The sequence below is a fragment of the Pseudopodoces humilis genome, chromosome 7, assembly GCF_049639895.1.
Source record: "Pseudopodoces humilis isolate 2021_Gansu_Grassland_sample_001 chromosome 7, ASM4963989v1, whole genome shotgun sequence".
In the NCBI taxonomy this organism is placed as follows: Eukaryota; Metazoa; Chordata; class Aves; order Passeriformes; family Paridae; genus Pseudopodoces; species Pseudopodoces humilis.
This window is the reverse complement of record NC_142206.1, coordinates 21,045,176-21,058,725: the sequence shown is the minus strand read 5'-3', so window position 1 is coordinate 21,058,725 and position 13,550 is coordinate 21,045,176. Positions and strand designations below refer to the sequence as shown.

The window sequence follows — 13,550 nt, the reverse complement described above, 5'->3', positions numbered from 1 at the left end:
TTAACTTACTTCCTCCAGACTATTAAAACATGGCTAGTCCAACAAGTAGATGTGTGCAAATCAGAGGTTTTACTCCAATTCTAGTGTCAAGGTGGGTATTCATGACAAATTCAAGTGACAGAATTTCTACATTTTGTCTTGTACTTTTCTAGTAACTTGAGAATTATTCAAGGATGAATTGATTTGCATGTATCAGGATTTAAAATAAGTCTGGGAAATGCAGGCATAAAATATGTACTTTGTAATTTAAGGTCATACAAAATACAAATGTTTGGACAAGTCTGTGTGCAACCACTTTTTCCTGTGAATTAACATTACATGGCAACAGATTTGAGTATTATTAGAGTGGTTATTGAGGGCAAGGAGAAAATCAAGAGTTGACTCATGTATTGGTGATTTTACCTGGAACGGGGAACATAAAAGTTTGCTTATTTCTGTTAGGTGATTTGAACATTTTGGAACTAGAATCACAATCAAGGTTACTGTGCAGTTTGAAGAAAGTTGTGGTTACATATTCTTAAAGCTAGTAATTTTTTTTTTCCCCCACTCCTACAGTTTTCTTCTGTTGCTGTAAATTAAGCTACATTTTTGCTTTAACTCATACAGGTGCCAAGATGATTTATAATAATAAGCATGCAAGTTAGCCTTGCTTACATTTTCCTTCTAGCTGTGTTCTGGAGGAGGTACAGGACTGTCTTTTACAGTTATAATTTTTATTTTTGGGGAATAAATAAAGAAATCCCTCTTCTTTTTGAGACTTCATTTTTTTTTATTATTATTATTATTTCTAGCAGATATTTTAAGAGTAGTTAATAAGGCATCATAACTCCTTAAATAACCCGTTTAGTAGAATTCATGTGCAACCCAGTAGGCATAGGTCAAAACATCCTCTGCAGTCTCCCAGATAGTCTTTCACAGGTCTTTGGTCATATATACATGGGAGAAAGGTATCCATAGCCAGAAATGCATTCTGCTGCATTGGTCACACCTTTATCAAAACCTGTACAGAGTAAGTTCCTTGATGAAACAGTTACATAAATCTCCTTTACAATACACAGCTGTTATAAACAGGTAATGAGATAAAAAGGGAACAATTTGGTCTCTTTTTGCTCTAGTTTTTTAATCAGTTGGTTTTGTTTCAGAGGCCTTGATGCTTTGATAGCACTGGCAGGCAGCAGAGAAAGACTGTCAGAGTTAGACATCTCCATTGCTTGTCTGAACTTTGGCATAAGAATGACAGTTGTCAGGAAATACCTCAATTTATATGCTGATCCCTAGTTGATTTTTCATGTCTTCCAATAATTTAGTTTTCTCTGTCCTCATATGATACCTGTTAAATTTTATCAGTATCTCCAAGTTATTTTCTCTAGATTAATATTTGCAGCTATATTTGCACACAAAATTATTTTTACTCAGCTTGTATGGAGCAGACAAAGTAAGTGTATGTATACACATATACATATCTATATATAAAACAAGAATAGCTGACAGTCATTTTATATAAGTGAACAAATAATATAGAATCATAGAGTATATTGAGTTGGAAGGGACCCACAGGGGTCATTGAAGTCCAACCTCTGGCCCTGCAATTCAGCTTTTCTTATGAAAGGAATTCTGACAAAATCACTGCTTGAGCAGGTGCAGTAGGAACTGGATGGTAATCATTAGAAATATCTGAGAATAAATCCTTGGTACACAATTGGCCTCCCATTTCAATAGATATGAACTGTGTTTGACCACAGACTATTTTATGCATTCTCAGTTTTCTCAAGTATCATTCAAAAGTAGGATCTTTTTATAATCTCAGTAAATCTCTTTCTTAGTAAATTTATACCCTAAAGTTACCTATGACTAAATCTTGTATTTTATATAATTTTATTTTGATTAAATATTTTACTTTAAACTTACATATCAGTGTATTAGAAAGCCTTTATATATTTTTTATCAAGTTTTTAAACTTGATGCATTTTATTTTTCATGAAATGTCTTTTTAGTCTGATTTCTAATAATTCAGAAACATATGCCATATTATACATTTATGTAGGCTAAAGTAGGCCAGTTTCATCTGGAGTGATCCAGTGTAATTTGAAATGGAAAATACAGCTGCTTCTGACACATTTGGGTAAAAGTTATACTGTACCAGTATATTATATTATATTATACTTTGTGTATTTGAAAGACTGAGATTTGAAATGAGCATTTTTATGTAGGATAATTCCTTCTAACTTGATTTTTTTTACATAGTGAATATGTACAGGACACCAGAGTATCACATGGAAGAGCAGGATACCAACAAAACTCAGAGAATCAAACCAGATGTCCCACAATGCCCTGTTGACAATTTTGCATAAAGATCATCACTTCTTTAGCTAATAAACTTGTTGAGATGCTGGAGATACAGATGTTCTCTCTTCATTCTTAATGCCTTGATGCCACTGTTCTGGTTTTAAGGTTGCGTTTTCAATACTTTCATTCTGCATTTAAAAGTATAATATTCTGTTCCTTGCATGTTTCTAGTGCATAGATTAGCATAACAGGTGCTATTTATTTCTCTGACATCATGTAGTAGGTTCCCATTCAATAGACATCACATTGCAATGATGAATTCAGCTCCCAGGACAGGATAGGCAGCATTCCTGAGCCATTCTTCTCTCTCTGTAGCTCCCAGTTTTCATATTAATAATAGGTGAAAAAAATCCTAAAACTCTGGGGTGCTTAAAAAGCAGGTAAGATATTCCAGAGAGATTGTGAGCTCTTGTAGGTGTTGGACGTCTCTGCTGGATGTGCCTTGAGATACTTGCTCTAATCAGACATATTTTGAACAGGACACTGGACTGGATGACACCAAGGTTATGGCTCTGTAATTTAATTTGTCCCTTGTAAATATTAATTGAAATAAACAACCAAACAACCAACCAAACAAAAAAAACCCAAAGCAAAACAAAACATCAATAAAACCCAAACCATTAATGTTCTAGAAAGAACATCACATACTGCAAAAGTATGTTCCCTCTCTCCTTTGTCTTTGACTTGCTCAGTTTTCCCATAAAAAGTATAAAGATGAGGTGGTTTTTTATAACAATTTTTGCTAGAAGTTTTCAGATAACAATTCTGAATTTTATGAAAAAGTAATTATACATGGTGCAATGCTTATTTAAATCAATTGACTTTTTAATGAAGATATGAACACATATAAATCCTTTCTAGTTTTCACTTTCATTTTCACTTTTATAATTTATTCATCCTCACCTTCCCATGTCACCTTTGCCCTCAGCCATGTTGTTCTAAATTGCTTGCTTACTGTTCTCACATTGTTCAGTGACTTAGGAAATGGTCACACAATGAGGAACATATTTTGTACTTCTTAGATTATTAAATTCCTGATCAAGTTAGAAAGTTTTGTTCAGGTCCGTTGACATTAGTGTCTTTTGAATAATGATGAAAAATGGTGGTGACATGATGGTGACATTATTGTCTTTTACCTACTAAAATTTTAAAAGAAACTGAATACAAATCCCAATTCTTGCTCTTGATGTGAAGGTTCTGTGGCACTACTGCGAATCACCTACCAGAAGTTATGATGCTGGTATGTTTTGTGGGTCTGTAAGATGATTCCTATACACAGACTGTAGACACACTGCAATGAAAAGACCTGCATCGATGCAACTTAATGTGTGGATGTTTTGTTAATTGAAAGGTAATAAGTTTACAGGGTTTTACAGATAGATTTTTAAAATATATTTTTATTTATATATATATATATATATAATTGTAATTTAAATATATTTAAAATATTTTAATGCTACCAGCAAATTGATATTCTTGATAGAGGAGCATGATAATTGGCTTCTCTTAGTTTCTTAGTAAATGCTCTGCACCTCAGTCATTGCTGCTCAAACTCCTGGTCTAACAAGGAAGATTACTGTGTGAATTTTATCCATATCATCAAATGCATTTTAAAAGAAATATCATGAGTGAAACATAGATAAGGTTTGGAAGTGCTGATACCAGCTGCCTGAAAGTCTCACGCACTGCATCACTGGTTGTGATGGCACTACAGTAATGCTTTCTGACCCGGTAAGTTTGTTTGAGGGTTCTCTGAATTTCTGCTAAAGCCTGACTCTAAAGTCAAGCAAAACCAAAATCTCTAAATGGAGAATGCTGCAGTATAAGAGGAAAGAAAATAGAAAGAAGCAGAAAAATTCAAGAAGTTATCTCGATATTGCAATCATTTTAGAGATGGGCCTGGAAAATAAATTTGCGCATTGTGAATTCACTGTCTGCAAATACTCAAGAAAGCAATTTTTTTGTCAGAAAAAACCTATATATTTTTTGTTCATAAAAGTTAGTTTTAAAATACATAAGAACTGAGTTTGATGTTTTATATCTATAACTTGATATTTTTGTATTCAAGAAATTCAGACTGCCTTCTTTATATAATCGACTCATTTGTTTTGTGTGTGTGTGTTTGAACCTGATACTTATATCTGATTTCCTTACTTGATGACTTATTTATTTTCATTCTTCCTGGGTGATTTTAGGTTTTTCCATTTGTGCTTTCTCTGACTCTGCAGATTCTATCTTCTCTTGATTACCCTTTTTTCATCAGTGCAAAGCACCGTGCTGACACTCATGGGTGTCACTCATGGGTTGCATACCCACGCAACCGTTTGTGCATCTGACCTGTTCTTTTGTCCAGATCACTTTCTCCAAGACTGATATATCTTGTTGGATAGTATTTAGTGACTATTTTGCATACAGAATCCTGACTCCACCTCAGAAAGCCCTTTTACATATTTCTCCATTTGTAATGGATGAATTTTGTTGGTTGTCAGTAACCAGTTGATGTTCCTCTTGCTTCTGCTGCCAGATCTGTTTCACAAAGAGCAGCAAACATGTGCCTGGATAGTTACAGAGGTATTTTCCCCAAATGACCTGTGCTTCTGCAGCCCCTCTCAGTCCTGCTCAGCACTGATAATGTGCATGCTTCCTGCTGCGCATTATGACAGTCTGAGTGACACGCCATGCAATGAATAATAATGTGTCATAGCTGCAAGTAGTTAGAGCTTCCCTCACTTCTAGCACCTTGCCTAATGTGCCTCTCCCACACACTTTTGTGACAAAGGGCTGAGATATATTTATATACTTGCTCTCATTTAACCAAAGCAGGAATTCTTGTCATTCTAGAGCTTAGCATACAAGGTCTTCATCAGCATGGTTGCCCTATAAATATCTCACTTAAATTCCTTAGAGAATCAAATCCCAAGGATGGGCATAGGTATAACACAGAACTAGCCCAGAGAAAACATCAGTCAGTTTGCTAAAGTAGGAATGTTTAAGATGCAGGTATTTGAAATTCTATGCAGCAAGGTACAGAAGAGGTATATCAAATGTTTTCCCTGTTCTAGTATTAGCATATTCTGAAAATAAATTCCCATCTGTGAATAAATTGCTTAATGTATATTCCCTCTGCATAGAATTGTCCCAGTCATTATGACAAGTTGTAGTTTGTTTTGAGATTTTTGGGTTTTTTTAACTGACCAGCAGGCTTAATGACTGACTCATACCTTGCCATGCACTGCCTCCCACCTAATACCATAGTGACAAGCTGCTCGTTTTCTTCTGTTCAAAAGAAATAAGGAATAGAAATAAAGTCTTTCAAAAAATAGAATAGTCACCAATATTGATATGATTAAACTGGCCTGGATGGTGCTGACTACCTATAAGATTTACTCCTTACCCCTGCAAGGTTAAGCATGGACCTTAAACATTTAGCACCTATTAATTTCTGTTATATTAACAAGCAAAAAAGTAATATTCTTTTCTAGAAGGCTTCTAAAGATGAAAACATATGGGAGTTAGCTGATTAATGCAGTTAGACAAAATCTGTAAATCACAATTTTTTCCAAATCCACATGTTTAAGTACCTTGTAAAATAATCTCTTTGAGATTTTGTTTGTAATAAAGTTAGGTTTTGTGGTGTTCTGACATTGCTCAGAAAATTTTAAATTGAAGTATTTCAGCAAGCACAAATTCTTGTGTGAACAGTAAGAATTTCTGATCTTAAACACATTAATTTAATGGGAACAATGCCAATGCTGCTCTGCCTACAAACAAGCTGAAAATCCTAAACTATTGAGTTCAAGGACCAATCTGATCAATCTCTCTAAAAGTATATACTTTCTAATATCTAAAATCTAGTTTATTTTTGAATATTTATCTAAATTTTGTCAATTATTTGTCACACATTTTTGAAAGGTTCTTTCATATAAATTTCTATTCCTTAAATCTGTATGACCATAAAACCTCCATGCCAATTCCATTTAAACATTGCCATTTGTCATGATAAACATCTATGTACATAGATTAGCTATATCACCAGAAACAAACCAGTCATTGATTCTTCTATCTGCAATAGTCATTCAGGAAAAGAAACAGCAATTTTCATACAATTCTGTGATTTTCAATAGCTATGTGAATTCTTGAAGAAATGTTAAGGGAAAGTAATTCTGTAAAAAAAGATCACTTTGGAAACATATATTTATTGTTTCTTTTAATATCAATAAATAAGAGTTGATTGATTTATATTTTGTTTGTATTTATTTTCCTAAGAAAACTGAGAGAAGGAGCATTAAATTAAAAAAGCAAGCTAATTTGTCTTTAATTATCATATTTCTTTGGACAGGTTTTAATATGAAGTTGAAACAGCTTTGCAACCTTAATTTTGTGAGAGATTGCATTAAAGTTTTCTTTGAACCGAATATTTTCTTCTAAATTTCTCTCTCAGAAAAGAAATGCTGGTAAAATGTACTGTATGTGCTTTAGGATTATAGGTGGTTAATTCCTGCTTCCAGATCTGTGCCTTCATGTATGGAGTTATTAAATGCTTTTTCCAAAAGTGATGACTCATTGTAGTTGGCTCATTTTTGGAGAACACATTTTAACTGGAGCTGGATTTAGCAAATATTGCTGTGCTGCTTTTGAAAATAAAGCCCACTTGAAACATTTTAAGGAAAAGGCCATATCCCTTTACCTCCTGATTTTTACAAAATGTATTATACATTAAAAGTTTTGAAGAACTTTTGGAAAAGTTTTCTTCAGCCTCTTATTCTAATTTTCTTAATATTGGCCCTTCTTATTGTTCAAAGACTATCAGTATTATGATTTTTTGAAGCCAGTAGTGCTCCTTATCTCTGATAGATTTTTTTTCATATTTTATACTTCCACCTACATGCGCAAAGGAGTGTAAAGCAAATATAATTTATAGGAAATGCAGTTTCAATCTAAGCTAGGAGAACAGTGCAAGGAGAGAGAAATAGAAGGTCTGAAAAACCAAAAAGCATTTAGTACAACTCTGGATAAAATCCAGTCTTATGTGCATCATCTCCTGGGGTTTGGGTTTTTTTCCCACACTCAAATAATTATTATAATCATGATGTGCAGCTTCTTAAAATAATGTTTCATCCTTTACAGGTGTTTTATCCTGTTCATCACCACAAGTAATCCCTTTAACAAGAAACTCCTCCCTAGACCTTGAAGATCAGATGTGATTCAGTAAGGTGAATATTTATTTAATACTGTACAACTCCACCTGGGAATGAAGTTCAGAGAGTTTGTAGGAAAACTTAGCCTAAATGATCATTAAATAAAAAACAAATCATAATAAATTATTGTTTATTGTTAAAATAAAAATAAAATAATAATTGGAATAATAAAAATTAATTTTAAAAAATAAATGCTCTTTGAATAATCATTATTCTTGCCATCACTTTCACTGCTTTTGACTGACAGCATTTCCTCTTATTAGGATGTCTAATGTGGGGTCAATAAGAGTGAGAAAAGTTCTCAACCACAGATTTTTTAAGAACTTTTCAAAGGATCCTGCCCTGATGGAGACAAAAATATTAATATTAAACCTGTTTCCTCTCATTGTCTCCAAAATATAGAGTTACTGTTTCCACTTGTAATGTTTCCAGCGCTTAACTGCAAATCCCAAATCTAATGAAAATTGGTCTTGGCTATTCTTCCACTTATACTGCTTTATGAAGCGAAAGTTATGGAACAATCTGATTTGGAATAATCTTGTATTCTTTTTAGAAATGACGCTGCAGTGGACTAGACAGACTATTGATCTGTTCTGGAGTGGCAGTAACCCAGTAAATTCCAAAAGAACATCAAGAGGGGCATCATTGTCTTGTAGTGTTTCATCCATCTCTCTAAGATAATACTGAAAGATGATTAGGTAGTTCATATTCTTTTGAAATTATGTAGAATTTTAATGTGTATGTGGAGATAGAAGGAAGAGCTGAGCACCTGATGAGAAAATCCAGAGAAATCAATGTTGAAGAGTATTTTTTTAAGTAACCTATACCATAGACCAGAACATTTATAAATGTATAAATACAGTGCTTCTTGCCTTTGTACATTTCTAAGTCCTAAATTGTTCCCTGACTTCTCATCCATCTAGTTTGAGTGAACATCTGTCAATGTACATTTATATTACATCACACTCAGGGATCTTAAATTATTTAATATCAGGTATTGACTTCTAGGGTACAGAAAAGAATGGTAATTATTTTATAGGGATGGGTTTTTACCCTCTTTGCTACCTTATATTTTCCAGTCTGCCTTGCCTGTTGTAGTGCACATCATGTGGTAATTCTGGGGTCAGGTCAGGCACTGACACTACTGGAAGACTTTACTCTCCCTAATCCAAGTACTGGTGAGTCCTTCCTGTTTAACACATGCAGTAGGTATTATTTCCATTTATTATTTACAGGTAGAGTGGCAGGCGTGCAGAGAATCAAGCAATCCATCTTGAGATTATGCAAAGCCTCTGGAAACACAATTCCAGTGAGTCCTGGCTATAACACTTTTGATGCCCACGTCACCAGCAGCAGTCCTACAAGCACCAACGGTAAGAAATCAGGTTATATGCAATGCATTATGGTATTTCAATCCATTTGAATTTAGACAAATCTGGAAAAAAAAAAATAAAAAGCTTGTATTGTTTACTGGTGGCCAAGGATGGGTGATTAGTACTGTAAAGGAAAAAAAAAAGAAAAAGGAAGAGGTTTGAAAAAAAAATCACTATGAAAGTACAGGGCTTTTTTCATATTGACAAATGAGGATGAAGTTAAAATTTTTTATCTCATGTAAAGATGATTCCTAAACATTGGTCATAGAAACAGAACATGCTGAAGTTATTTAGTTGGAGTAATCTATTTATAATTACCTGAAAAGAGATCTTTAAAATTAAAGTTATCCCCTTCAGAAATGTTATTTCACCACAAAATTTTCTTATTTTCTCCACTTTGACAATTTGCCCTCTCTATGCAACATTTCTTTTCCTCCCCAATTTACTGAAAGCTGTAACTTTCTTTGCATGGTTTAAGCAAACTGTTATGCTTTTTGTGATGAAAATTTAGAGACCTTGAATGTTACCTTTTCTTTGGCTCAGAAGTTAAATGGTAAATCTTTTCCCTGTATCAGAATTTCACTTTAAATGTATGTTAAACATAAGGACAAGGTAGGAAAATATGGTTGCTAGGTTGTCTCTCATTAAAGTTTTGAAGCATATGTGGTTAGGATTTAATTTGCAATATGTGGAAATTGTATTTTTCCAGTCAAAATAACTCCACAGGAGAAGAAATTAGGATGTCTGATACATTCATCTCTGTGTCAAAGTATCATATTTTTCCTATTTAATATTCACTGAAGGAAAAAAAGGCTGTCATACTATAAAGATATTATTTTCAAACAGATGGATCATTGCTGCCCAAGTCTAGTTGTCTATATTCTTAAATTTTACATTCTCAAAAATTCAATTTAAAAGAAACAGTCCTTCTTTTTCACTCTACTAACATTTTCCAACCTCAATGATTTTATAATTGTGTGATTTAGAAAACCAAATACATATTAAATGGGGCATGGATATAAAATGAAGAATGCTCTATTCTCATTTACACCTGCATTAATCTGGAGATGGTCCATTGAAATCAAAGGACTTATTCCTCCCTATGGAGTGAATTCACGACAGCTTAATGTCAATGGTGCTGAGTCCTAGAAAGGAGAGAATTCTTCTAAATCCAAATTCTGAGCATGAAATTAGTGGCATAAGAAAGTGACAGGATTTGAGTACTGTTCTCAGAATTGTTATAGAGTGAAAACACTTGAAATTTGTATGTCCTAGTCAGAATTGCAACATAATTCCAAGAGCAAAATTAGAAATGTTTACCTTTTTTCTGTTAGTAGTTTTCCTTTCTCATATTTGTTTAACTCAAAGCATCTTTCACTTTAGAAAGTAAAAGAGACCCTCTGCTAGGGTAGAGTTGAATGCTAAGCACATAACTCTCTTATGCCCACAGTGAATAAGAGAAACTAAGAGCACTTTAGGAAAAAAAAATTTTACCAATTAAGTATGAGGTTTCTTATTTCCCTTTTATGTAAATACTTCTATGGACTGTTAAATTGCAGAATCGTAGAATACTTAAGGGTGGAAGGGAACTTCTAGCTTTACGTAGTCCATCCCCACTGCTCAAGCAGAATCACCTGGAGCAAATTGCCTGGGACCATGTCCAGATTGCTTCTGAATATCACCAAGGAAGGAAGACTCCACAATGTCCCTGGGCAACCTGTGCCAGTGCTCTTCCTGTCGTAGTAGAAAACATTTCATGATATTCAGAGGGAACCTCTGGTGTTTCAGTGTGTGTCCACTGCCTCTGCTTCTGCCACTGGCCACCACTGGCTCCATCCTCTTTGTACCCTCCCTTCATGTACATGTAGACATTAATAAGATTCCCCTCTTCTCAGGCGAAACAGTCCCAGCACTTCCAACCTTTCCTCATAGGAAAGATGCTCCTGTTGACTTCATGCTGCTTTGTTGGACTCTCTCCAGTCTGTCCATGTCTTGTACTGAGCAGCCCAGACCTGGACACAGCTCTCCAGGTGTGACCTCTGTGGGGCTGAGCAGAGGGGAAGGATCACCTCCCTCGACCTGTTGGCAATGCTTTGCATGGTGCAGCCCAGAATACTCTTAGGTCTCTCTCCAGCAAGGGAATGCCTCTTGATCAGCTTGGGGAATTGGTTTTGTCTCTGCATAATGAAAACATTGACAGTATGTGACTCGGTTCCATAAGGAGAAATTCTAGAAAGTCTCTCTAAGCAGCAAGCTGTTTTCACTCATGGATGGTTAGCATGGAAGATGAAAATCTGTACAAATGTACAACAATTCTAAATTTGTCCTATTAACCCAACTGCACAAGGAGCATGCAATAAACATACAGAAGTTGTGAGGATGTGATTCCCTTCAAATGTAAACAACAAACCCCACAATCCGGTTCCGTCTTTACCAGAAACAGCTGTTATTATGATATTATGAAGAGATGAGTTTATTGAACAGTCATGTACACATCTGTGTGCCAAAATCATGTGCTGTGGTTTTACCCAGATTTTCCTGGAAGGAAGATATCTTTTACTTCTTCCAAGCCATTTTGACTGAGTAGAAATTACCTGCAAAAAAAATATTTCTCACTAGAAGGGTAAAGATCAGAAAAAAAACCCATAAAAATTAATAAATGAGTCAGTATTGGTCAGCTGCTAATTCTGATGGTTATGCACCTGATTTTAGTGCTTGTTGTATTAAAAGAATTGAACAATAATCAGTGAAATCACATAAACAAGAAATTATGTACTGTGGGCTCCAGTTACAATAGAAAATTCACAGTCTTCCTGTTAGATAATAGATGATGTATTTTATACAGTCTGAGAGTTTCAGCATCTCAATTGAATTCATAAATTGATTAATGAGCTTGATCCTAGATCTGTGCAATCAAAAGTATGTTTGTCAGCAATTTTTATTTCCTTTTGAAAGTAGTAAGCTATAAGAGAATTCAAGTACTCTCTCCATATGCAAAGAGATTCTCGTCAGCAAAGCTAAATAAAATAGAAAGAATATTGTGTTCCACAGTTTTCTTTATGATTTCCTCATTTTTATTTAGAAGGAAGGCAGGGCTGTCAACTGACTTAGGAAAATGTTGCAATTGCTTTCAGTTTGTCTAAGTAAAGCGGTCTGGTTTTACTGTTTTTTTCCTCAAAATTCGGTTATGCTTATTCAGTTATAGTGTTCCTCTTCTCCTTTGTTTAGGGTCATAATCCTTTTCTCTTAGGCTTTAGCCATGTTTCTGAGCATTGTGAATATTTGGCCTTTTCCACTGGTCTCTTCCAGTGTTAGTCATACAGAGAGACTTCTATAACTGGCCTTGTCTGTTGGAAAGGAAAACAATGTATATAACAATCTTTGTAACAACCTGTGGTTCCTGTTTATGATGTGAAGGTTTGCCAGTACATACACTTGAGTTTTGTTATCCTTCCATACTCAGGTTTGGGCAAGTTTGAAGGCAGTATACAAACAATAAAAAATGTAACTGTTCTTTCCAGAGTTCATGATAGCCTTTTAACATTTGATAAAGGAATGAGTTATTGTAATGCTACCAAAATATTTGTTTAAAACAGGTTTCACATGCACATGAGATATATGCTAGTAAAACATATAATGCAATTCTATTTTTTTTAATTCTTGTAGTATAAGGATATTTAGTTCATGTATCGTGGAATGTCATCCTATAAATATTGCAAACTAGATTGTTATAAAGTTATGTTCTAAGAAGCTAATCACACTATCTTCTATGTTTATTAGGTGATAAAGCCTAATTGATGTATTAAAGATAACAAACTTTAAGAGAGATCATATCATAGCCTAGAGCGTGTTGCAGTTTTGTTACATTTTTAATTTAGTTACATGTATGCCAGCAAATATCTTTGTATATAGAGAGATATTTAATCTATTTAAGCAGTTATCTGTTAGAAATGTGTATTTTTATGTCAGTTGAAAATGTGCACATTTCTACCATAAATATCACTTTGTATCAAGAGAGATACCATAGCAATAGCAGATGTTTGTGACTTAGATTATGATTGGATGCCCAAAATTGTGTATCTTCTGCACCTGACACCTTTATATTTGTTTAATTCAGTTATAGAAACCTTCCCTTTCACTCACAGATTCTTTAATAGCAGGAAATTTTTCAGGAACTTTTTGAAAAAATCAGTTTAAGAAACAGATTAGACTGTGATGTTTTTATTCTTCTGGGAAAAGAAACAACCTTGTGTTTTTCAGATTTTGAGTAGTAAAAAGAAAAAGACTCTCATAAGGTGTTTGTAGACCCAAAATACTCCAGCAGCATCAGTGAATCAGACAGGAACAAAATAAGCTCACCAACTGAGAAAAAGATTGTTGCTTGTCAGCAACTTCATCTCCTACCACACTCACGACCTTCCCCCAAAAAACCCAGAGACTTTTTTAGCATTTTTGAAAGATGGTTTCAAAAAGATGGTTAGGTTTGAGTTATTTATTATTGCTACACACTCAGCCTTTTACCCATTGCAGGTAATTTGTGTTTGCCACTGATTTCAGGGATAGAAAGATCAGATACTAAATGCACCTGGTTCCAGCTGCTTAACTTATATCTAGTAGGACCTTCTCACCAGAA

At 34.3% G+C, this 13,550-nt stretch overlaps 1 protein-coding gene across 3 annotated transcripts in view; it reads left to right on the top strand.

Annotated features, from left to right (window-relative positions):
- LRRC4C (leucine rich repeat containing 4C) overlaps positions 1-13,550 on the top strand; it is a 490,474-nt gene that overhangs the window by 385,594 nt on the left and 91,330 nt on the right. For all 3 annotated transcript variants that reach the window (XM_088058324.1, XM_088058326.1, XM_088058325.1), the window contains 2 exons: positions 7,474-7,559; positions 8,780-8,917. The gene's annotated coding sequence lies outside the window, so the exon portion shown is untranslated. The remainder of the gene's footprint in view (positions 1-7,473; positions 7,560-8,779; positions 8,918-13,550) is intronic.